Genomic DNA, 26,695 nt, shown 5'->3' with positions numbered 1-26,695 from the left:
TTTATGAAGATGCTTTCTAAGTCAGAGGAGTTTTTTTCTTTTAATGTTGAGATAGGCTCTTGTCCTTATTGGGCTGATAGTAGGTGATAGTAGCACATTATGAAGCAAGGGATTCTTTGAGAGATTATTGCTTCTAAATCTCCATTATAGCTTTCTATGAGACAATCCAACTTAGAATATTATACACTGTCTAATGCTCTATAGCAGGAGTGTCAACTCAATTTCCTTCCTTCCTTCCTTCTTCCTTTTCTTCTTTTTCCTTCCCTCTTCCTTCCCCTTTCTTCTTCCTTCCCCTCTTTCCTTATTTTTACTTCCTTGTTCTCTTCCCATCTTTTATTCTTTGTCTTTCCTCTTTCCCTTTCTGATTTCCTGTTCCTTCTTGCATGCTCAAATGCAAGTTTTGCAAAATTTTCTCCTTTGTTTCCATAGCCCTCTGCCAGTGAAAATTGAGGCCATGGGGCCAGCACACGGCTCCCCCCCACCGCTCCATTTTTGCTGCAGAGTCACTGTGGGCTGGTCCTTTGTTGTTTCTAGGCCAGCCATGTGGGCCAGATCTCAGCACCCCATGGGCCGGATCCAGTCCCCGGGCCTTGAGTTTGACACCCCTGCTCTACAGCAAAGAAGTGCAGGGCATGATCCTTTGGATCCTGTGGGTTGGGACCCCTTTGGGGGTCGAGCAACCCTTTCACAGGGGTTGCCTAAGACCATCGAAAAACACATATTTTCAAAAAAATACGGAAAACATAAAATAATTTTATGGTTGGGGGTCACCACAACATGAGGAACTGTATTAAAGGGTCGTTGCATTAGGAAGGGTGAGACCCACTGCTTTAGACCTACAACACTCACTGACTATAAGGGAAATGAAAACATCCCATAGTTGGAGGTCAAAAAAAAAAAAGAAATTATATTTTAAGATCAATCCAATGAATTCTATAGCTAAGTACTAAAAGTCTATTTTTCCTAGCCTTAAATCAGATTTTGCCAGTCCAGTAGACTCCAACTGTGTTTTAACTGCAATTCCTTCTGTTTCCTTTTAGTAACAGAATTGCTGGGGAAGGGGAAGAAATTTGAGAACATTTATGTTTTTCTTTCAGTACAAAAACATCTACCAAACTGTTGGGCTTTTGAGGAGAGGGAAACTATCTCGCTATCTTTGATGTTTCATTCTTAAAGAAAAGCTTGACAGTGATTGCTATGTGAAAGAAAAAAAAATATTTCAAGATTTATGATGCTTAAATGTTAAATGTCATTTTTGGCATCTGAAACCACAGAAGATATTTCTGGTGCACCCCTTGCTCTACTAATTCTGTTATGTGTGGGTATTTTATATTTATATTTTTTTTATTTTCTGCATTCTTCCTTAAACTATAAAGTCAGTGTCATACTAGAAGATATAGAACAATAAATCCAAACCAGAACTTCTTTGCTTAACCATAATGCTAACAGAGAGATAGCTTCTCACAAGATGCAAATTTAGAAATGGATAAAATTGTAATTGAATTGTAATTGCAGTTATAATTGAAATGTAGGAATGGAAAAGATTTTCAGAAAGTATTTTATTCAAGAGTGATTTTTACTCTGTTGAGTAAAAGACTGCCTACATTTTCTTCTTTGTGCCTTTGAGTTATTTTTTTTTTATTTCTGGCAATTATATGGACTAAGGAAACCCTGTTTTTTCCTTGGGAAGGCTTCAGAAATAGTTTGCCACTGCCTGCTTCCTAGGGCTGACACAGAATGACCAGCTCAAGGTCATCCATGAGAATGAAATGGGACTAGAATTCATGGTCTCCCATTTTATGGCCTGGTACCTTAACCACTACACCAAACTGGCTCTCAAGCTATGTACATGACTAATGCATTTTCTCACTCCTCCCTCAGTCTTTATTTTTTTAAAAAACAATTAGTTTTAATCCATCTATTAGTAGATTTCAGTAGAAGTAGACAACCTTCAAAATTAATTTGCCTGGCTGTTAAATGTGTATTATTTTGCTTAATGCATATTAAACGTTTCTATTCCACATTTTATCAGATTGCAGGAAGTTGTAGAACAGCATAGATGGTAAATTACACACATAATACAGTCGAGTGACAAAATAAGTACAAAGAGACAAGGTGAGAAAAACTCATTATAGAAGGAATCACTCTTTCCAAAAACCTGCTGGGATTATTCTAAGCAGAGGGTTATACAGAGGATGATGGGCAAAGATAAATCCAGCTGCTGCTTTGGTGGGATAGAAGGGAGTAGCTTTTTGGTTAAATGATTGGAAGATGCCATAGCACCTTAGCTTCAGCAGTGAGGATGAAGGACTCAGGAGGAGATGGGAGGTGCAATAAAATGAGAATTTGCAACAGTGAGAAACTTCCCACCACAATGCTCTGGAAGAAGTGTTTCCTTTGTATCTAAAGTTGAACTGCAAGTTAATCAGCTGAATTACACAGGTGCTTCCAAACCTGGCAGAATCACAGGAACATAGCTGCATTCTCAATGATAGGACAGTACAACTCTTGCCTGGGGAGAATATATTGAGAAGGGCAATAACATTTCTCTTAAGGGGCCAGTCAGATGGGTCGGTAAAGTACTGATGTAGGAAAGGCTATTTTACGGGAAGATATGTGGAATGTTTCACAAAGCTTTCAGTTTTAAAATATGGTATGGAATATAGCCATGAAAAGATGACATGGCATGGGTTTTAGACCAGCCATTAATTACGACTAGGAAGGATTAAAATAAACTGTTTTCTCTACGGATGAAATAAAACAGAAGGGATTGAATAAAATGAATAAAGGTAAGAATAGGACTCTCTCTCTCTCTCTCTCTCTCTCTCTCTCTCTCTCTCTCTCTCTCTCTCTCTCTCTCTCTCTCTCTCTCTCTCTCCATGTATATATGTATGTAAATAATGGGGGTGGGGATTAATTGGGATGCATTCCACCTTGTTCCATTTATCTAAAACCTCATTATTTATGTTGCATGTCTAGATTTAATATAACTTAAAGATCAATAAAGTCCAAAAATAGAAGTGAAGGAGAATTAACACACAAACACACACACACACACATACACACACACAAGAGTTTAAATTTATTAGAGTAATCACTTAATATAGCAGATATGTAGATGAGTAAAATAAGAGAGTTAAAAATAGTAAAACGCAAATGAAATATACTAGAAGGGAAAATAACATAAGAAGAATTGTATTGATTTGAAATTGCTATTAGAAAGAACAGGAAGTTCCTGTTTGTATTGTATTGTGCAAATGTAGTGTACATCTAAGTTTTGTGTGTGTGTGTGTTTTGTATGTTTGTAAATATATATATATATATATATATATATATATATATATATATATGTGTGTGTGTGTGTGTGTGTGTGTGTGTGTGTGTGTGTGTGTTTGTGTTACAACCCCTGGTATGCCCAAATATCAGCACAAATACAACATATATATATATATATATATGTGTGTGTGTGTGTGTGTGTGTGTGTGTGTGTGTGTGTATGCATGCATGTATGTATGTATAATATAACTTAAAGATCTATTGTCTATGGAAATTCTCAATCATCCAGATCATGGTTATCCCAAAAGTAATGAAGAAGCTTCTTAGATGAGAAGCAAAATGTCTTCAAAGAAAAAACCAGAAAGTCCAGTTGCCTCTTGACAAATCATCTTTGGGTTAAAGATCTGTTTTACAGAAATCATCCTTCCACAAAATAATATTAGAAACCTTCCCTTCCCTTCGATCAGCAGGAAAGAATCTACCAATTGGCTAAAGAATTGGTTTTGAACTCATATACTGTTTCTGAATTCCAACGATACAGTTGACTGCTGTAGGAGACACAATGTTGGATCTGATGGTGGGCATTCAACTAATGCAAAAAATCTATTCTTACAGGTGGTAAGAATAATTTCCTAATTCTCTTTGATGCCTCTCTTTTTCTCCCCTTTCTCCTACTCTTTTCATCTTAAAAAAATATGGAGGGCATATTTGCATGAGACCACATGTCCATGTGAACAGTACCATGGGATCCATTTTAAGGAAAGTAGTAAAATGTGGCAGTGGGGGAAAGGGGGAAATTAGATTACATATTGCAGTTCTGCATTTCTTTTGTGTATGAGATTTTTCAGGAAATAAATGTCCATTTTCACTAGACAGAATAAGTATCCACTTGAGGGAGCTCCAAACTTGAATAGCTGTTTTGCATACTTAATATAAACCTCGGAGTTGACAGTGGCAATCTATTTGTTGCCTTTTCAAAATCCAGGCACTACAAAATACACATTCATTTCACATAATAATTTCAGGATGGAAGAGAAAAAAAGTGTCAGTCTTCAACCAACAATCTCAGCTGATGTTTACTGGTTTGCTTTTGTTTTAAAAGTGTGACTGGTAATACAGATGGAATACATTTTGTGGCTTCTGACAATGTGTAAAATAACTTTTACTTTAAAAAAAAGAGGCACATGTTAGATACTTGCTCTAACTAGAGTGGTTTCCACCAAGGTCCTCTGTTCTGGTGGGAACAGAGGTTTAATCCTATTGGTCGAAGGGTCTGACAGCTCCCTATAAAAGGGCTGCTGTCAAGACTCAACCTTCGCTGGATTGTTCTCACTTGTTGTACTTAATAAAGAGCTGTTGTTACCGTTAAGCCTGTGTGTGCCTATCCATTATCCAATCTAACACAGGTGATAAGTGTTCTAGCTTGCGGAGAACACAGGTGGACAAATGGAGGCGAGCCAGGACTTAACAGAATGCTAACCGTTTATTGCTAACAGGTTGCCAACGCGGCAATTCACAATACACACGCTTCGCTAACAGGCAACAGCTGAGCTCTGCTCTGACAGCCTTTATATATGCCGCTGTCAGAGCAGTCAGCCAATCAGCGCTTAGCACAGCACCCCCTAGCGTAGCGGACCAGAGGGAAAACTATATACACAACACTCCTTTACACCTAGAGAGCGCATGCGTAATCTTGCAAATACCTTGGGCGGTGACGGACCCGCCCTGATCTTCGCAGAGTGACGTCTGCTTCCGAGTTAGTGGCCGTGGTTTCCAACGGCCCGGAATTTTTCCTACCAGGCTTTTTTACCGCTGGAGGTTCACAGGGAAAACAAGGTAGGTTCCTAGGTTTACCTATTCTATCTTGAGGTGGCTCTGGGGTGGTAGGCCTGGAATTTGGTGTTTGTGCGAATTCGGAGTCTAGGCTCTGTTGCTCCCATGGCTCTGGGGTGGTAGGCCTGGAATTAGCTGTTTGTGTGTTTTCGGAATCTAGACCCTGTTGCTCCCTTGTTGTGTTTGCCTCCCCTTGCCGGTTCCGCAACTGATTTATATGGCGTTTCCATATTCGGCCATCCTCTATTTCAACTATGTAAGAGCAGGGGCCCGTAATTTTTCTAATAATTCCCTTTACCCAAAGTGGGTGGCCGGCGTAATTCCGGGCATATACTGTAGCGTTTATAGAGAAACCTTTTATCTGACTGTGTGAGTCAAGAGGCTTTGATGGGGCAAATTCAGGGTGAAGCCTGTCAAGTGTTGTCCTAATTCGCCGACCCATCAATAACTCAACAGGGCTTTTATTAGTTGTGGCGCATGGGGTGGCATGTTGCCAAAAAAGATATGTGTCTATGTCCTCCTGCCAGTTAAGTGGACCAAACCTAGCCAGCGCTTCTTTAGCTGATCTGACCGCGCGTTCCGCTAGGCCATTGGCCGCCGGATTGAAGGGGGCTACAAATGCATGTCGGATTCCCAATTGAGTAAAGAATTTGTTGAGCAGGGCAGCAGTAAATTGGGGACCATTAACAGATACCACTAGATCAGGCAACCCATGGGTAGCGAAAACCCTTCTAAGTACCTTGATGATGGCAGGGGCAGTAGTACTAGACAACAAGGCAATTTCCACCCACTTAGAATAAGCATCAACAATCACAATAAAAACCTGGCCCTTTACTGGGCCTGCCAAGTCCATGTGGATCCTGGACCACGGAGCTCTGGGTTGCTCCCAGTTTTGGATGGGAGCTCTGGGACCGGCAGGTCGGGATTCCTGGCACCTCTCACAGCCAGAGACCCACCGTGCAATGTCCTGGTCCATGCCCGGCCACCAAGCGTAGCTGCGGCCGAGTGATTTCATTCTGACGATGCCGGGGTGGCCTTCATGCAGTGTATTCAGCACCGCTTCTTGGAGTGAGGCAGGAACGACCACTCGGCTTCCCCACAGGAGGCAACCTTGCTGGGTAGAGAGTTCATGTTGCCTGGTTGCAAAAGGTTGCCATTCGGTGCCCAGAGGTTTGGCTGGCCATCCACGTTCAGTCCAAGCCAGCACCCTGGAGAGTAGCTTGTCTCGCCGTGTGTGTGTGGCCACGTCTGCTGCCGTGATGGGCAACTGCATCTCGTCGATTAAGAGAACGTCGGAGGCAGGAGCAGGATCCTGGACGGCAATGGGCAGGGGGCATCTGCTTAACGCGTCAGCATGTGAGATGTGCTTCCCAGGTCAATGGAGCAGGGTATAGTTATAGGCTGCCAGGAACACCGTCCATCTCATGAACCGTGGAGACAAGATCTGTGGCGTTTGCTTGTCCCCAGCGATGATGCCCAACAGGGGCTTGTGATCCGTCACTATGTGGAAATGACGGCCATACAGATAGGAATGAAAACGCTTCATCCTGGCTACTATAGCCAAAGCTTCACGGTCGAGCTGGCTATAGATTCTTTCGGGCGAAGACAGGGTGCGGGAGAAGAATGCGACCGGTACCTCTAAGCCAGACTGCAGACGGTGGCTTAAAACTGCTCCGACCCCGTAGGGAGATGCGTCACAAGTCAGAGTCACTGGGAGGGATTCGCTGTATTGGTGCAAAACAGTCTCAGAGGTTAAAAACTTTTTGATATTAGCAAAAGCAGCGGCCTCTTTCTTTCCCCAAAACCATTTTGCGGAACGGTCTAGCAAGCGATGGAGAGGCTCCACAACAGACGCTTTATGGGGCAGAAAAATATTGTAAAATTTGAGCAGCCCTAAAAATGCTTGAAGCTCGGCTTTGTTTGTTGGTGAGGGGGCTTGGGTGATCACCTTAGCAGGCGTTGGTGAGGGGGCTTGGGTGATCACCTTAGCAGGCGTAGGACGGATTCCATTCTTATCGATTAAGAAACCTAAGAACTCAACTTGTGGAACAGCAATTTGGCACTTGGTTGTTTTTAGTTTTAAACCAGCACCGCGGAAACGCTGAAGTACGGTTCGTAGATGGGTCATAAGGTGCGCCATGGAACGGGCTGATACCAGGACGTCGTCAAAATAAGGCACGACGCCTGGTATCCCTTGCAAAAGCCTTTCCATTAAGTTCTGAAATAACCCTGGCGCTACGCTGACCCCAAACTGCAATCGGTGGCACTTAAAAGCGCCTCTATGTGTAACTATACTCTGGGCTTCAGCAGTTGCCTCGTCCACAGGCAACTGCTGATATGCCTGAGCCAGATTGAGTTTAGCAAAAATTGTTCCCTGTCCCAGAGAGGTCTCTAACACCCCCCACAATCTGATCTGTTAATACTTCATCTAGGTCTCTAAACCTACAATGGACAGCTGTGGCTCGTAACGCAGCCACGTAATCATTAATGGATTCTCCCTCTCGCTGAACCCTACGGTAAAAGGCAAATCTTCGTGTGGTGCGGGAGAGCGATGGGGCGTAATGATTCTTTAATTTAGTCATTAACACGTCCCAGGTTATATCGTGGACAGAGAGTGGGGCAACTAAGGTTTCAGCCAAATTAAACATCTCTGTACTACACAAATTTAAAAAACAAGCCTTTTTTCGCTGCTCAGTCAAGTCTGTGAAGCCGTTGGCTTCTAAAAAGCATTCAAAACGTGAAATATATGAGACCCAAGTCTCTGTGGCCACGTTGAAGGCGGCAAAAGTATTCATGGATGCCATCTCTGAGGTAACTTCTTCTGTTGATTATCAGCCAAAATAGTATTTGATGGACAATGACTCACTCGACCTCTCGTCGAGTGATTCCCCTGAGGGAAATCAGCTCTCGGTGACTCAGCTCATGGTTAGTGATTCACAGCTCTGCCTTGGCTCCTCCAGAGTATCCCACCTTCGTCGCCAATGTTCTAGCTTGCGGAGAACACAGGTGGACAAATGGAGGCGAGCCAGGACTTAACAGAATGCTAACCGTTTATTGCTAACAGGTTGCCAACGCGGCAATTCACAATACACGCGCTTCGCTAACAGGCAACAGCTGAGCTCTGCTCTGACAGCCTTTATATATGCCGCTGTCAGAGCAGTCAGCCAATCAGCGCTTAGCACAGCGCCCCCTAGCGTAGCGGACCAGAGGGAAAACTATATACACAACAATAAGGATGGGATTGGAAGGCAATTAGGCGAACCAAAAAAGACTGTAGCAATCCAGCAAGTACATCCAGCCCAGAGCTCAGAGTGTCTTCGAGCAGCCATTTTTGAGCGGCAAACTCAAAACGCCCTCTAAACACAAAATGGCCATGCAATCCCCACCAACTCCATATGACCCAGTCACCGAGCACTGGGACTCGTACATGCTACTATTTGACTGCTTCCTCAAGGCAAACGACCTCATGGGCCTTTCTGAAGGCCGCAAGAAGAACATGTTCCTCAGGTACTGTGGCCGGGAAGTATTCGAGATGGCGAAAGACCTCTCTGAGCTGACACCGCTGCAACCAGTTGTCTGGTCTATGCTCTAGCTGAGGACCCACTATGCCCCCAAGCCATACAAGCACGTTTGCCAGCATGAGTTTAACATCAGGAACCAGAAAGAGGGCTAGTTGATTAATGAGTATGTTGCAGCGCTTCGCAAGGCCGCCACGTACTGTGAATTCTGAGACCTGGACGAGCTGATTCTGGACCGCATAATTTGCTGCCTGATGGACATTAAGTTACAGATGAGGTTACTCGCTAAATCTAAGATTCTGCAGATTGCCTTGGACGAAGCCAGGGCATCCGAATCAGCTGTCAAATCTACTGAGAATCTGCAGTGCCAAAGCACTCCACAAGATGCGCGAAAGAGTACATGCGTATATCATGAGGCTGCAGAGCCCGAGGGCTCAGAGGGCGAGGAAGATGACAGCTGCAGCATGTGTAGTAGCCACATCCAGCCAGCGCACAAATTCAAACTGTGTCTCCCACCTTGCGCTAGCTGTGGACGAGACCATGCCAGATCAGCTTGCCGTTTCCACGACACAACCTGCCAGTGCTGCGAGCGAAAGGGGCACATCGCCAAGGTGTGCCGGAGCGAATTCCCTGCCACTACCTGGCAGCCTAGAAGCGCACCAAACCACCAACAGAGACCCAACCAAGGGGCCTGGCAGAAGCCACCATGGTGCTCAGAGGGCGACAATAGAGTCACCTACCATACGTTAATCGGCCAAGTCTGCACCAGGCGGCCAAAAAAGCTGAAGGTCACAGTCCTCATCGAGGACTCTCCATGTAAAATGGAGATTGACACCGGGTCATCACTGACCATCATACCATGGTCTACCCTAAAGCAGGCTATCCCTAGCCTAAAGAAGCAGCATCTTCGCATCCCTGACATCCGCCTACGAGATTACCAGGGAACTGGTAATCATGGGCCAAGGTACCTTTCAGGTGAAGTTAAAGCAGTTCAGCAGGAAACTCCCAGTGACAGTGGTCAGCGGCAACCTGCAGAGTCTCCTAGGGCTAGATTGGTTCCAAGCCCTGGGCCTAGAAGTGACCCGTATCAATACCTTGAAAGATGACGGTGCTGAAGCCATCTTTAAGGGGTTCGAGGATTTCTTCGGCACCAGTCGGGGTAAGTATGTGGGGACACAATTTCCTTTAGTTTGGACCCCAACATAGCCCCAATAAGGCTAAAACCCGGGAGAGTACCTTTTGCTCTCCGCCCCAAAATTGACATGGAAATTGACAAGCTCGTAGGCCAGGGAATCCTAGAGCTGGTTGATCATGCACGCTGGGAGACCCCTATAGTGATACCTGTCAAATCTGACGGGTCTGTCCGCATCTGCACAGGCTACAAGTGCACAATAAATAAAGTGCTACAACAAAGCGCCTACCCTGTACCCATTGTACAGCACCTTCTTCATTCATTAGGCCCCGGAAAATTTTTCACAAAATTGGACATGGCGCAGACATACCAACAATTGCCTGTAGATGGTGCTACTGTGGAGCAAACCGGTCCGTCTGACCTGTCCAAGGAAACCCCTCCTACTGAACTGTGCAGGTCAGGCAGAGCTACCCAAAAGCCCGCCTACCTGCATGACTGCATAACAAGTAAGATTGTTGCATCCAAGAGGGGAGGGGTGTTAGATACTTGCTCTAACTACAGTGATTTCCACCAAGGTCCTCTGTTCCTGCTGGCGGGAACAGAGGTTTAATCCTATTGGTCAAAGGGACTGACAGCTCCCTATAAAAGGGCTGCTATCAGACTCAACCTTCACTGGATTGTTCTCACTTGTTGTACTTAATAAGGAGCTGTTGTTACCGTTAAGCCTGTGTGTGCCTATCCATGCCTATCTGTGTGTGCTGTTACCCAATGTAACAGCACACACAAACCCTCACACAAGTTTACTAGGACCAGAAAACTGAGTTGAACTGAAATTGTTATCTCTTCCTTTCCTTTCCTGCAGAGAATACCAGCCAATTAACCATTTCAGTTAAAGAATTGCGCATTTCTAGAAATGAATACTGACATGGAATGTTTACTTTTTGACATGAGAAATGTTCAGCTTTGGTGGAGAGTGTAATTTCAAGTGATTAAAAAAACATGACTAACTTTACAAGCAGCATATGTTGTTTTAAACAGGAACTACATCTAAATGTCCATTTACTTTTAAATTAACTAACAATATAATTATTTGTCAAAGGTGGCTCAAATAAATGTCCCTCATTTCTGTAAAGCTTAAACATTTTTTGGATGTTTAATCTTAATGGTGGATTATATTTGCTTTTTTTAACATAAGAGTATATTGAGACAGGATTTAAATTAAGCTTTGAGGATGATAGATTGTCATAACAATCAGGTAAATTGAAATTATTATGTTGGCAAATCAGTGTGATTAACATGAGACAAATGAACATATTTGCAAAGCAACAAAATTGCAAAACACAAGCTCACCTTTTTTTATGAGCCTATTATTTTCTTTGGTAGATTTGTCTCTCTCAAATCCTGATATACACACATGGTCACAAGTATGCATGGGAGATGTCTATAGATATTAAAGATATACACCAATAACCTTACTTTTCTGCCCAGGTTTCCTAACTCCTTCTATCACTGTCTGCAACCCTCCTTGTTGTAAATAAACAACAGATTAAGGTTAATGTTAATAAGGTTGTATTGCAGGGGTGTCCAAACTTGGGAACTTTAAGACTTGTGGACTTCAACTCCCAGAATTCCCCAGCCAGCCATGCTGGCTGGGGAATTCTGGGAGTTGAAGTCCACAAGTCTTAAAGTTTCCAAGTTTGGACACCCCTGTTGTATTGCATACAAATGAAAGCTAAAGACCTGAGTGTCGTATTTTTGTTTCTTTGACTCTTTGTCTTCTCCAATTTTCTTGATGTTATATTTGGTAGGAGAGAGAATAATTACATGTATTCTATCACTGTTGCATTTAAATTTTCTTTTTTTTAGCTTAAATAAAATTAAAGAAGAATTATTTAAATTTACTAAATAGACTTTCAGTGGAAAACTTCAGCATAATCTATTGATTATAGTCTAAAAAGAATAAGGATAAAGGGCAGTTATGCCCAGCCTTTTCAGTCTGAACTTCTGTGCTTCCTCTTCACATTGTTCATACTGTATGTAGCCTTATATTATTTTGATCTTTGAGCTAACAGAATCATTATTGGGTGCCTTAAATCTGCCCTTCTAAATAAGATATAAATCTAGCTGGCATTGTCTCGCTTTCTGTTCACAGAGAGGAAGGAACATATAGAGAGAGACCCAAATCATCAATAGCTAAACAGCAGCCTCTCTAGTAGATGGTCTCTATGGTTTACAAGCAATCCATCAGACCCAGAGATTAAAATCCAGGAAGAGCTTCCTTAGGTCGATGGAAGAATTTAAAAGTACAGTGGACCCATGGAAAGCTATGGAGAACCAACACTGGATGGAACTAATGAAGGAGCAGGCACTTGGATCTGGTGACAGCTGGGAAGTATGGAAATCGTAGAATAGATTGCACAAGAGTACAACAAGATCCCGAGACACTTTGAACAAATGGGGCTATCTGGTGACTTCTGGCTTTTGCTATTGTGGTGACATGCAGACAGCAACACATATGTGTACCTGCCCTTTCTGTCCTGATCAGTGTACCCTTGAAGACTTCATGGCAGAGTGACAATATGCAATTTATGTTGTTAGTTCCCGGGCAAGATCTGTTTAATTTTTTAAATGCTTAACAAATATGTTAAATATTAATCTGGTATTTTATATTTTAAATTTGATGTCCTATATAGTATGCTTTATTTTAATTGTGATGCTTTTGACATGCATTTAAAAAAAAAAATTGATTTCCAGAATGTAAATATTATGTTTGAGAATTTAGAAGTTGGATTTTACATGTCTGCAAAAGATGGCAGCAAAAACTAGAATTGTCTACAGTTTTGTATCACCTATGATATCCAGAAGTCTGCATCCCAGCTCTGGCATATCAGAGGTAAAGGTAAAAATTCCATGTTTTAGCAGCATAATAAATTCAAGAACAATATTGGATTTTACTCATTGTGTACCTTTGTAATGAAGTATCAGGCTATAAACACTGATCAGAGTGGATTATGTTTGCTAAAGATGTTAATATGTTAAATACTTAATAATTCCAGTTCCTTTGCTGTACAGTTTTCTTTTTTAAGAAGTAACTCAAAAGCCCATAGGGAATAATTCTGGTTCAGTGATATAGTCTCTACTCCCAGAGAACAATACAGTAGTAGTTCAATGATAAAACACTGAAAATCCAAACTTAAGTCTTATGGGTTAAAATAAGTGCCAGCTAGTTGAACTAGGCATCTTCTCTGCTTACAACTCTACAAAGCTGTTCCCAGTTAAGGTGAAGCAATAGTGAACTAGATGGCTGCAGATGTTCATGTTATGCTCTTGAAATTCTTTTCTTAACAATAGTCAACAGTCGACTGTCACATTATCTGAATACATGAAAGGCAGACTGACACATACATGCATAAATAGCAATAGCATTTAGATTTATACACTGCCCATAGTGCTTTGTGACACTCCCTGGGCAGTTTACAATGTGGAACCATTATATACCGAACCAATGTGGTGCAGTGGTTAGAGTGCAGTACTGCAGGCTACTTCTGCTGCCTGCCATCTGCCTGCAATTTGGCAGTTCAAATCTCACCAGGGTCAAGGTTGACTCAACCTTCCATCCTTCCAAAGTTGGTAAAATGAGGACCCAGATTATTGGGGGCAATAGGCTGACTCTGTAAACTGCTTAGAGAGGACTGTAAAGCACTGTGAAGCAGTATATGAGTCTAAGTGCTATTGCTATTTGCATATTGCCTCCAACAATTTGGGTCCTGATTTTACCAACCTCAGAAGGCTGGAGTCAACCTTGAGCACGATCAGGGTTAAACTCCAGGCTGTGAACAGAATTTGCCTACAATATTGCATTGTGCCATTAGGGCTTCTTGGTTGAGCTACTTGGCCTTGTATTTTTTTTTCATGAATGACTGATATTAACAATCTAATCCAGTTAACTCCGAATACATCTTCATTCATTCTTCCCCATTCTAAAGTTGGTTTCATAAATCTTGAAGCATTTATATGCAGTTAGGTTGCCTTCCCCCCTCCTCTTTTTAGAAGAGTATCTTGTAATTAAATGATGGTATTTTCGTAATATAAGCAAATTCTAGTGCATTTGCACAACTCTTCTGAATATTTTAGAAATATTTATTTCAGTATCATGTGTACTTTCAAAGTGAGGTATCCTCTGAAGATTTGTTTCAGAAAACCTGGTTAGAATAACAAGCACTCTGCCTTCAAACAACTCTCAAGTCAAATGGGAGAAGCAGAAAAGAATAGGTGGGATGTCACCACACACACACACAAACACACACACACACACACACAAAGTAACCTGATTACAAAGCTCGGCAAGCAAACCCAAGACTTCAGACCCAAGTGCCCTCCCTCTCATAATGTTGACAGAACTTTTAACAGTTTATTGGCTTGTTAGAAGACAGGTTTAAATATTTTGCCAGATTTGTTATCTGCCCCAATTATAACAGTCACACTGCTGAATGCATGTTCCCAGCGTTGTGAAGAAGAGCATGCCAATCCAATCTGTTCCTTCCTTTACTTCTCACTTGTCAGTGTTTCCCTGCTTGTAATTATTTTGGTTCACAGATCCTGTTAGCTTTTCAGCGAGGGTTTCCAACTCACCCCCTTCCCTCTCCTCTTATGTTTGTTTAACTTGAAAAACGTTCAGATTAGCATGCAGATGGCTTTTTGATCACAGTTTTTTTCCCCTCCCATCTATCTTTCCCATGCTGAACAGCATATTTTGTTTCCTTTTCATCTCTTTTTTTTTCTATTTTGGGTTCAGTATTGCCATTGTATTGCATTATAGACATAAACACTGTTATTTCTTTTCCTATTTCTTTTCCCTCCTCACTTTTCCAGTACAGAGGAAAACAAACGCATGGATGTGAGGAAAGCGAACCTGTGCAAGGCAGGAAAAAGAAAACAGTTGTTGGTGACCCTCAAGGTAAAACAAACAAACGAGAATATTGATAGTACTTAAGATAATCTCAGTTTGCTTACTGCTCTTAGAATAAAGCTGTATAAGGCAAGTTATAGTTTTAAGGTTTTTTTTGTTTTGCAGTTCAGATTGGTAGCCCTAATTGATGCTTGTAGAAAATGTTGCCACATGAAGCCATGGCCATGGAATACCCAAAGTTCATATCAAGTCCACTCAATTTAAATAAATAGTCTCTTTGAGCAGGGACATTCTGTTCCCTGAGCCTAATCAGGAAGTTGCCATACCATTTTAGGTCACAGAAGTGATGATATGGCTGAAAGAAGCAAACAACTGTGTGGATTAGAAGCCTGTTTTTTCAAGGATTGTTTTCTTGAAAATTATATGTACACACATACCCAGACATCCTGAAAAAATACACACAACCTGCTCAACAAATACAATAAAAACTGATTTTACCATGATCATGAATCTTATATTAATACTGAACTCAGCTATGTTCAGAGTAGGATGGAGGAATTTCCCCTACAACAGTCATGATTTATACAGTGCCATCAATATCAGTTACATGATTTTTTAAAAGAGTGGTGGATTGTTCAGTTCAGAGTTATGTTAGAAGCCCTATGCCTTAAGTGCTGCATCCCTGGTTTATTTTCCCAAGTTACTCAAGCTTTGTTAAAAGTAGCTTATGTTCCTGGGTAGCAGAGAGGAGTGTGCAACTGGGTGTAGTCAAATGAAATTGGGAGAATCGTTCTGCAAAGCATAATTTTGGAACTTGGAATTACAGCAAGCCAGTAAGATTTGGATTAATATACAGCTAAGGTTCAAGCAAGGAACAAGGAAGTTATGCCCTTTATTATAACAACCCATCATCATTTATTCCTCCTTGTATTAACAGATGATCTGATTGAAGTTGAAATTCTTTTAAAATGGGGCAAGGACTAAAAAAGGCTCTGCTCTAGTGCTGGTGTTAAAGGGTCTTATGTCTAATCAAATATATAGACAAGCTCTTTTCTTATCATAATTAAGAATGAGTAGACAGGAATGGGTAAACTATTCACAACTGTGGTAGTCTAAAGGTGGAGTTATTGCCTCACAATTAAGGAGGTTGTGAGTTCAATGCTAGGTTGAAGCAGATGTAGGGTCTTTTGCTTGGGCAGGATTTGGACTAGATGACCTTCCAACACTGATAATCTGATTCTGAATTTATTAATTCATTTTCTCATTTTTTTCAGCATTCATTCCAACCCATTTCCAAACCTTAGATTTGTAAATTATTTTGAAATCTTGTATAATAACCTTGTTTGCAGTTCCAAATGTCTTTCTCTGAATATATTTGGAAATAAAATGTGTGTGTGTGTGTGTGTGTATGGAGAGAGAGAATAATATTTTATATATTATATAAGCATTTTTGTGCATATTAATAATAGAGTTTCTAATTCCAGGGCTGATCTACTGAAGGAATAAAATGATATGTAGTACCAAAATAAATCTATTATGTAGAAATGTTGCAATAAAATACATACTTCTGTAACTAGTAACAATATCCTACTTAGTATATTGATTCATAACAGAAAATGCTAATCAATGTGAAATTTGCAGAACATTACATTTATTTACATATTTAAATTTATTAGCCACCCAACTCCAATGAATTCTGGGCAAAATGAAGTTCGATCTTCAGAGTATCTTAATTAACTAAAGCTCTTGTCAGCAAATCAAGCTGAATAATTAAGAAGGACTAATCTGTGAATGTTTATTGAGTTAACTGATCAGTAAATACATTCTCAAAGTGTTTCAAGGCATCGTAAATTAAGTAAACTCTCAGAATTTCTTTGGTTGGGACTTACTCTCTGAGACTCGACTGAATTGACGTCAGTCCTTCTGCTGCCACCTTTGGTTATCAGGGATGATAATATGATTGCAATCTAAATATATTTATCCACTTGTATTACTTATTTCCCAACTTTTGAAATATGATGGGACCACATAAGTAATTCCCAGCAAGCATGGCCACAATTTGGGAAATATAAAAATTGAAATAAATAAACAAATAAATATGCTATAAATACAGATATAAGTAGAATTACAGGCAATGGAATACTATGGTGCTTGAGTTAGATGTCAATCCTACTATGTTTGTTGATGATTACTATCTGATTTTTGTTGTTGTTGAGAAATTCAGCTTCAGGATGGGAAGGAATAGTTATAGCCATCTTGGATCCCAATCCACATCAGCAAACAAGCCAATCTAATTCATGTTCAAGTCCTATGGAAAAATTAGGATATAGCTAAGCTAGTAACGAGGAACTTTTAAATTCCAAAAGATTGGTTTAGCATAGTAGCACTAAACTGCCTTAAGCTATTTATGACTGAAAACAGCTTTAATGACATTTGTTCATATATTTCAAACCACAATTTAGAAATAAGTGACAACCACCACAGATAGTGCTGTTACTTAATGAACTAGAATTCAAATAAAGGCCTACAAATAATTAGGGCTTTTTAAAACAACAACAACAAAGGTTTCTAAATGTTTACCCACCGGTATAACATTCTGAACTTATTCTCCTCTTCCCATCTAATACATATTTTTAAGCCAAATTTACAGAGGACATAAGAAACAAACAAGCAGCGTGTTTACATTTCCTCAGGCAATGTATTTAAGGATATGGGAATAGGAACAGGAAACCCTTAATCAAAGTGAAATTGTTTTTACAAGAAAATAGCTAGAGATATATTTTCATTCAGTGTTCTTCAGGATAAAAACCTTTTGTTCAAACAGCGCTTATAGGGTAAAAGATAAAGAAGTCCTTGCGGAATTTATTCTGCCAGTTGGTGTTGACTATAGGGGGAAGTGCTCATCTCCATATCAAAGGCCATTGACCCAGCATTGTCTGAAGATGCTTCTGCAGTCATGAGGCCAGCATGATGTCATGGAACACTGCTCCATGTACCACTGAAGTAGTACCCATTTATCTACTCGCATTTGCATGCTTTCGAACTGCTAGGTTGGCAGGAACTGTTTATAGAGCTTTACAGAATTCACTGTTAAAATGGGCACTCGTGTTCATCAGTAATTTTTAAACTCTCCAAATGTTTGCTAGATGAGCAAAATCTATTGCTGTTTTGACATAAAATAACTAAATGCTCTTTTTTGAAGCAGTCCAAATATAATTATAAATTCTGCATCTAAGTGAATCTGATCTGATCTCTGAATTCCAATATAATAATTAGATGTACGTATATTCCTTCATTTCTGATGTATTTTTAATAACACTAAGCCCAGACAACAATTCTGAAGAAACTGAAATACTCAATGCTCTTTTATTTTATTTTTCTTGATTTATAATTACAGATCAATTATCATATAGTTATGATTTCAGATGGACTTTTGTTTTTCTTTCACATAAAAAGAAATGATTACTACCTTAACTGTTAATAATTGGGAAAAAAGATATTTGGAAGTGTTGATATTTGATTTTCTGTTGGTGTCATTTAACAATGATTTTTTTTACTGTGATTCAGAACATTTGCAGGTTATATTATTTTACATGGTAGACCAACCAGGTTCTGATAGCTGTAACTTCAGGGTTTTGCATCTGAATGGCATGAAAGTTTTATGTACCCCATCTTCCAAAACGGAAAGACTATTTTAAGAGTCAGATGTGCCAGATTTCATATTTAAATAATCACAGTGTCCTGAGGAGCTTGGGAGTGGGAGACATGGTTCTTCAGCAGTTCTTCTCCTTCCTCCAAGACCATTTCAGGTGTTTTGGGAGTATCAGAGTCCTAGGTCTCTACTTTGTGGATTGCTGCAGGATTCAATTCTTTCCCTATCTGAACTATCTGAACCTGAAGGGCAAGACCATCTGTCCACATGAAATTTAGCCAATGGTTGTATCTCTACCCAAGGCCATTCAACTGATGCGCTGGAGATGCTTTCTTAGTTCTTGGAGTATGGATGGGAAGAACTGGCTTTGGCTCAAGTCTAATAACGCCGAACAGTTGTGAGTTTTATCTCCCCCTCCCCCTAAATTTACTGATGTGCCATTTTGAACTCTAATTGAGACACATTTCTTCAGTCACAGTTGGTGTACAATATTTGGCTCTCCTGGACTCACAACTCCTGGTTAAAAAAAAAAAACAGATGGCAACCATGGCCAGGAGAATCTTTGCAACAATACATCTTGTGTACTAGTTGGGCCTTTTTCAAGAATGGGAGATGCTCTTCATGGCTGCACAGTACACATGCCTAGTCACCTCTCAATTGGGCTTTTGCAACTTTTCTGTAAATGGGCCTGGCTTAGAATAGCATAAAATTGGCCAAGAATGCAGTTACATGGGCAATAATGGGAATGCTACAGAGCCAAGATACTTGTAGACCTATCAGTCATTATTTCTGCCCATCCCACTAAATCTCTCAGTGAAACATTTTCACCTGGTGGGGGATCATGGGCTTGCTTTCTTCATGTGGCATTTGCCTTATAGAAACTTCTCCCTTGAGGAAGTAATGAAAACCTGGCTCATTAGGATGCTAATGAGACCACAATGGTGAGTTTGTTATGTGTATGTGAGTTTCACTGGGGTCTCAAAATACTTTAGTGGTGTTTGATAATTGTGCTGTGTTTTGATTATTGTCTTTTGTCCGGAGTTCATTTTGGTAGATAGGCAACAATATAACATTGTTAAGCAATCTTTATGTCTCCTTCTATCTTTCCTTTTGTGTGATTTGTAGTCATCTGTATGTGCTTTTCCAAACTGTTTCAAACTTTTTCATCCTAATAGAAATTGTTCAAATTTCTATTAATCTTTATAATTAAATTTGTGACATAGAAGAGTCATTCATTGTACTTTGCATTCTTTATACATATACCCAATTTTTAAAAAGTGATGCATTCCTAACTGTAAATTGTCACATTTAGTAATCAGATTTTAAAAAAGAAATAACAGAGATATTAGGTATTGCATTTTATATGTAATTGAAAATGAGGTAACAGCTGAATGTCTATAAGCCACCTTTGATATAAGAGAATTCTAAAGATAGGGAAAATAATTGCTACAGAATAAGAAATGTATGCAAGATTTCCTGTCTTTTGAAATGTTAAATTTAGTTCCATCTCAAACTTTAGGACTTTATCTCCTCAGACTTTAATATTCTGAACCCTGTGCTCAGAAAATTGGTTAACGTTCCCTGAAATACTCATGGTTTTTCCTGATACTTTAGCCAGATGCGAAGGAATGAAGTTGGAGTTGCTGTCTGCCCTTTGGAAAAGGAGGTGTAGCCAGACAGAAACACTTCCTATCCAGGGGTGGGTTCGGGCAGGTACTACTGTTGGTTCATTCATGTGTGTGCCGCTCGTGCTTGATGCATGCTGTGCACACATGCAATAAAAATTGTTCTGCACATGCTCAGAAGCAAAAAAACAAGATGGTGTCACCTATGGCGTCGCCCAGAGAATCAGTTTGGGGGTGTGGCAGGCCTGGGTTGCTGCTAGTTCCAGTGACCCAGGCTGCCAATCCACTACCGGTTCGGCGAAACCAGGCCGAACCGGTAGGAACCCACCACTGTTCCTACCCCTACTTTCCTCATGCATTCATAGATTAATTCACAACTTTACTAGATGGACTCATTCAAATGGGTGTTTCCTCTGACTGTGATAATTGAGCCATACCCTGGCATTTTCAAGGATGTGCCAATGTCCAACCAAATCCCACCCAGGCTCTTAACAGGCACATACAAACATTAAGACATAAGGTGTGCAGCTATGTAGGTGTACAGAAGAGATGCCATACAGGTGAGGAAGTGGGAGGGAATGTCTGGAGATTGACAGCTATTAGAGGCAGGTCACACTATCAGTCAATTGTCAGGACTACAAGTTACAGTAAGCAGCATATCCTGATGGAAGTCCTGCCTGGAGTTTGACTCAGGAGCTCATTTGGAGTGCTCAGAAGCAATATATCTTAAGAGCAGAGCCTGGAGTTTGGCCTGGAGCTCAATAGTAATTAGAAGAACAACCACGCTGAAACAGCACCTCATCCCAACTAGTGCAAGAACTTTTGGGAAAAGGCAAATGTTGTATACTACTTTATAGACTTTGAGACTTTTGACTTAACTGATTATGAAAAGGATGAGTATAAATGATTGTGTATTAAAGACATTTGTGCAGCAACAGCAATTTACCAAAGCTAGAAGGGTGGAGTTAATCCAAAGTAAAAGACTGTTGTTGGAGAAGTTTTATGCAGCAATAAAACAATTTTGTACATTTGGGATACACTGTGTTATGCCCAGTCCTTGGAAACCAAAGAATCGTCACACCAGAACAAGGGTGAATTTGATCATCTTGCAGCATTTCCAAACTAGTAGATTGGTAACTGAGGCCATATTGTGGAATATTGCATCCCGTTTTGGTAGCAACAATATAAAAAAGATGCTAAGATTTTAGAAAGAGTGCAGAGAAGAGCACCAAAATTGATCAGAGGACTGGATTCTAAAACTTATAAAAAACAGATGCAGAAATTGGGTATGTCTAGTTTAATGAAAAGAAGGACTATGGGCGACATGATAGAAGTCTTCCAGTACTTGAGGGGCTGTCACAGAGAAGAGGAGGTCAACTTATTCTCCAAAGCACATGAAGACAGAACAAGAAGAGACACAACCTAGAATTGAGAAGACATTTCCTGAAAATGAGAACTATCACCTAGTGGAATGACTTGCCTTCAGAAGTCATGGGTGCTCCGTCACTGAAGGCTTTTAAGAAGAGATTGGACAGTTATTTGTCTGAAATGGTATAAGACAGCGATGGCGAACCTTTTTTGGCTCGCGTGCCACAAGTGGGGGGGGTGCAGGGGGGTCGTGTGCAGGCGTGCTGCACCCATAATGCAACACGCAACCCCCCCAGTGCGCATGCACGCACAACGCACGACCCCCTATTTTTACATGCTTTTTTCACCTTCCCCAGGCTCCAGAGGCTTTATAGGAGCCTGGGGAGGGTGAAAAGAGCCTTCCCGCCCACCCCCCCGGAGGCCCTCCGGAGGGGCGGAGGGCTCCTTTCGCCCTCCCCAGGCTCCTATAAAGCCTCTGGAGCCTGGGGAAGGCAAAAAATAGCTTTTAAAAAGGTGAACTCAGCTGGCCAGTGCACGCATGCGCGCTGGCCAGCTGACAGGGCAGCGCCTTGCGTGCCCTGCCAAATGGCTCTGCGTGCCACTTGTGGCACGCGTGCCATAGGTTCGCCATCACTGGTATAAGATCTCCTGCTTGAGCAGGGGTTTGGAGTAGAAGACCTCCAGATCCCTTCCAATTGTGTTACTCTGTTAAATTTTAATAGCCTTGCAGGCTATTCAAAGTTTTTTGTTTTAATTGACAGATAGCCTATACACGGTTTGGAGCTGTCCAAGGTACTACTCTATCTGATTTATCCTTATAGACTTTTTGTTGGGCTCCAAACTCTCAGTTGTGCTTGGAATCCTCCTTGGATTTGCACCATAACCAGGTTTTGTGTACTTTCTGATATCTTGGCAGACATTGTATGGTATTTTTTTTAAAACCAGCTAATGCAATGCATAGAGTTTTGACTTTAGAGTTGAAATAGGACTTATAGACACAACTGACATGAATACTACCCTGCAATGTTATTATACTGATGTTCCACATTGGGTTTTTTCCTTCCTTTTGCATCTAGTTTCATCAAGCAACAGTCACCAATATTTAAAAGAAAAGAAAACGATTCTCCTATCATCCCTATAAAATATAGATCAAAATTATGCAGAAAACCTGAAGGGGTGAGACCAAAGCATATTGCAAAGAGACACTTTAGTTAAATACAAGGGCAAAAAACCCTTGGCATGCATTCTCTCCCCAGCCCCACCCCAAATAAAAAAAAAATCCCTGGGAGAATGCACCTGTGACAGGTTTAAAAAAAACCCCAAACATCTCAAGCCATTAAATATAATAAAGTGATCTCAAATATGTAATGAATATTTGGTCAATATTTTCGGGCAGAATAGATAATAGGTAACACTTTGGGAAGATGACAACATTCCATTCGCCTCAGCATATAGTCATGGTGACCACATGACCACGAAAACAGCTTGGGAAAAGATTGGCTCCCTTGGCTAAGAATAGTAGATGACCACTGCCCCCTAGTGGTGGACACGACTGGATAGGAGAAATCTTTATCTTTTTTATTTGCCATATAAAAAAAAAAACCTTCATAATTTCAGACTATTAAGCCTGAAATATTTTCTTTTTTTTTTTAAACAAAATTTTTAAATTGTTTTTACAAAAAATTCTAGGAAAGGGGATGATGGGTGAAATTACAAATTTTGACAGCTACATTATGCAGGAAATGGCACTCCCCCCAATTCTCATAACTTTCACTTATTAATACATTATATAGTTACTACTTAGCAATATTTTGACAGCATATTTTAACCTTATATCTTCAAGTAATTTCAATCTATTTTACATCAAACAGAAAAAATTCCCTGTATTAGCAATTGCATTATTTTTCTAATTCACTTTTGTGATCTAAGTTTTCTCAGTGTTGCCTCTTCTCCCCCCACCGGCAAGGCTCCGGCACCTCCCGTGTCTTGTGTATCCCATGTGATGTCATCGGTTTTATCCAGGAGCACTTTGTTTTTTTTCCATGAAGGCCTCAGCCTCCATAGTTGTATTAATTCTAACTCTAGTGTCCTCCCAGAATATCAGCATACCTTCTGGCAGAAGCCATCTAAACCAAATCCCTTTCTGGTATAATTTCTTCGCTAAAAGCGAATATTTTTTTCTTTTATCTCTAACTTTCTTTGGGATTTGTTTCAGGATGACTATCTCTCTATCCTTGTATTTTAACACTTGCCCCTTTTGTACACTCAGAATCTCATCTCTTGTAGTCTTTCTAAGAAATTTAATGAGAACCTCCCTTGGAACATTGTGTGTTCTAGCATATGCTGAATTGACTCTATAGGCCAGGTCAATATCCCATCCCATCTGTTGTCTGTCTTTTTCAATATATTCAGCCAATAGCTTTGTCATAATTTCCCTCAAATCTTCATCATCAGCCTCAATTACATTTTGAAATCTAAGAAAAAAAGACATCCTTTCAAACTCCATTTTTATCTGATGGTTCTCAAGTTCTTGGTTTCCTCTCTGGACCTCCCTCACCTCCCCCCTCATCCCGGCCGTCCCCTCCTCCAAAACTTCCAGTCTTTGCGTATTTTGAGCCGTTCGGTTTTGATTTTCTCTGAGCTGCTCGGTCATTTCTTTCAGTTGGTTCTTCAGTTCCTCCTGCCCCTTTAAGATCTTTTGGAGCATCTGTTGAGTTAAGTCCTCCTCCGGGGCCTTGGGCTGCAACAGAGATGTTAATGTCTGTTGCCCACTAGGGCTGGACGTTGAAGATGTAGGAGCAGAACCAGCAAAGCCTGGTTTCCCAGGTGGTGGTCTTTTTGGTGCCATTTTAATAAAAAAAGCTCAGAGATGTCTGTGTCCATACAGTAAGAAGGCAGCTGACAAAGTGGATAGCCAAGAGAGATCACGAGGCAGGCAGTCCAGACAGATAAAGACCTTTTCTATAGATCAAATCCAAACAATAAAGTCCATTGATCCAAGTCCAGGACATAGTATATCAAGAGATATCTCTGGGTGTCACGGAGACAAAGACAAAATACCAGCAGTTTCTGTGGGTGGAGTCAAATTTCAAAGTACATGAAGACAGCGGAAGTGTGCCATCTTGCCTTGCCAGCACCGGGATCAGAAGGCAACAAACCAAAAGTTTTTAAAGTTTTCAAAAAAGTCAGATCATCACCTCATTTCCACAATTGCAGCAAAGTATTTATCTGCTGTTTGCTATGAGTGTGATTTCATTCCAAAGCTCTCCCCCCACTCCTCCTCCGGGGGAAGAGAGCAGTTTAAAGCCGCTTTTCCAAGAGGGGGGGGGGGAAATCCCCCTCCCTCCAGTCACACTTCCCAGGAGCAGATTGAGCGCTTTAAAAAGCTGGCAATCCTTTTTTTTTTTGCAGTCAGAAGAGGGAACGGGGGGGGGGGGGAATTTCCACCTCACCATATTGCAGCTGCAGCCTTCCAATCGTCAAATTCGCCCAGCTGCCTCGACGCGAAAGTGTAGAGGAGCATAGGAGCTCCTCGCGCCTCCCCTTTTGCCTCCTGGTGCCTAGGGCAATGCAGGGAGCCCCCCATGGCTGCCGCCTATGCAGAGGACCCCCCCTAGCCGCCCCCTCGGCAAGGGCCCCTAGGAGGCTCCCTGTGCCCCCCCCATCAGGGGGGAGCCCACCAAGAGTGTGTGGGGCGAGCGAAGCACGCCCATCGCGATCCACAGCCGGAACCGGAAGTCAAGCCTGAAATATTTTCTCATGTTTGGCCCTTTTGCACCAGAAAATTTGACAAAGAGTTTTAAGAGGCAAAACCAGTTCAGAAAATTTAAAGAGCCCAATTGTACCAAGACAATTAATTTAATTTGTTAGGTTATAGGGAGGAAGGGAGTGCTTTAAGAGATGTGCTTCTAAAACAAAAAAATATATGTCCAAAAATGGTTCCTTGATCATGGTATTGAGAACTAAATGTAACCCCTGGTAAACAAATTATCCACTTCTGCTTTTTTTATTGGACTTTTTATAAGGCTAGGACTTACGTCTGGACTATGTGGTGGAATAATTTGAGAAAGTCTTTTCAGAATCGCCTCATGCACTTTTGAGTGAATGTTCTTCTCATTTGTAACCCCTTGTCCCCCTATTACAACCAAATAATGCAAGGCTGAAATTTGAAACAATTTCAACTTGACATAAATCCAATGGTCTGTATTTTTCTATAACCATTGTAATAATGGTTATTGAATGGGGGTGGGTGGGTCAATGTTGATGTCCACATTGGAGTGAAATGCCAACCAACTGAGATGTTTTTATTTTTATAGAAGGGAACAAAAATGATGTGTGTGGGAAAGAGAGAGTTCAGTTGGTATTTGAAAAGAATAAGCTTTCTGAAGAGTTGCTATTGAGTATGTATGAGGAAAAATAGCTTTAAAATGATTACTTTAAAAATGCTGCTGTAATTTTAACCATATTGGTTATATGACTGTGTTTCCACACACACCCCAATCAAACAATAGTTTTCCTCTTTGTGTCCAAGAGGCAACTGACAATAGGTAGCACTGTGGAGATTACACAAATGGTGCTATAAAGACCTTTTTTAGAAAAAAACCCCCAAAGCCTATAGGCCATTAAAAAGTAACAGCCATCAATCTTTATGTAACTTTTTAAACAGCAGCTTGCCTCCAAGCTAGATTCCATTTGTAATAAGCATATAAAAGAAAATGAATTTTTAACTTACTACATTTACTTAACTTTCATTTCTAGAGATGGTGCATGGTAGCTTTTTCAAAAATAATTAGATGATATATTTAGATAGATGATAGATGGATACACAGATGGGGATGATAGATTGATAGATTGATGGATTGATGGATTGATATTGTATTTGCAGCTGCCTCCATCCCCCAAAAGGATGGGGTGATGATAGATGTGGTCCTATCCAGGTAAAAAAAACACTCAATTAGAAAATATTGGTACAAAGTTTAGTGTCTGACAGTCAAAATCTGGCCACTTGGTCAATTGTTAATGCTATCAATATCCTAAAACAAAACAACAACCAAGATACATGATGCCAGTTATTTCCAACGGGTAATGGGATATGGAATATATTAAAATGTTAATTATATGGTTAAAATGCACTATAAATGATAGCTAAAATAACATAAATACCTACCAGTCCTTCTAAGATGAAAATATTATTCTGTATCTCACATGTAAGCCAGATTCTTTGATACTATGATTAATGAAATGTAAGACAAGAAGGTTGACAGTATTTGCATTATACCACTGATTTACATAAGCTTGTTTACACACACACACACACACACACACACACACACACACCTTATCCAAGTATAGTTTGTTCCAGTAGCCAACTTATCACCAAAT

At 40.7% G+C, this 26,695-nt stretch overlaps 1 protein-coding gene across 1 annotated transcript in view; it reads right to left on the bottom strand.

Annotated features, from left to right (window-relative positions):
• The window catches only part of LOC309391266 (cadherin-6), a 191,509-nt gene that overhangs the window by 132,659 nt on the left and 32,155 nt on the right, over positions 1-26,695 (bottom strand). The gene's annotated exons all lie outside the window — the stretch shown is intronic.

This window comes from Natrix helvetica, assembly GCF_964273705.1.
Source record: "Natrix helvetica genome assembly, chromosome: 4".
NCBI lineage: Eukaryota > Metazoa > Chordata > Lepidosauria > Squamata > Natricidae > Natrix > Natrix helvetica.
Note: the sequence above shows the minus strand (reverse complement) of the source record. Positions and strands in the feature narration are given on the sequence as shown.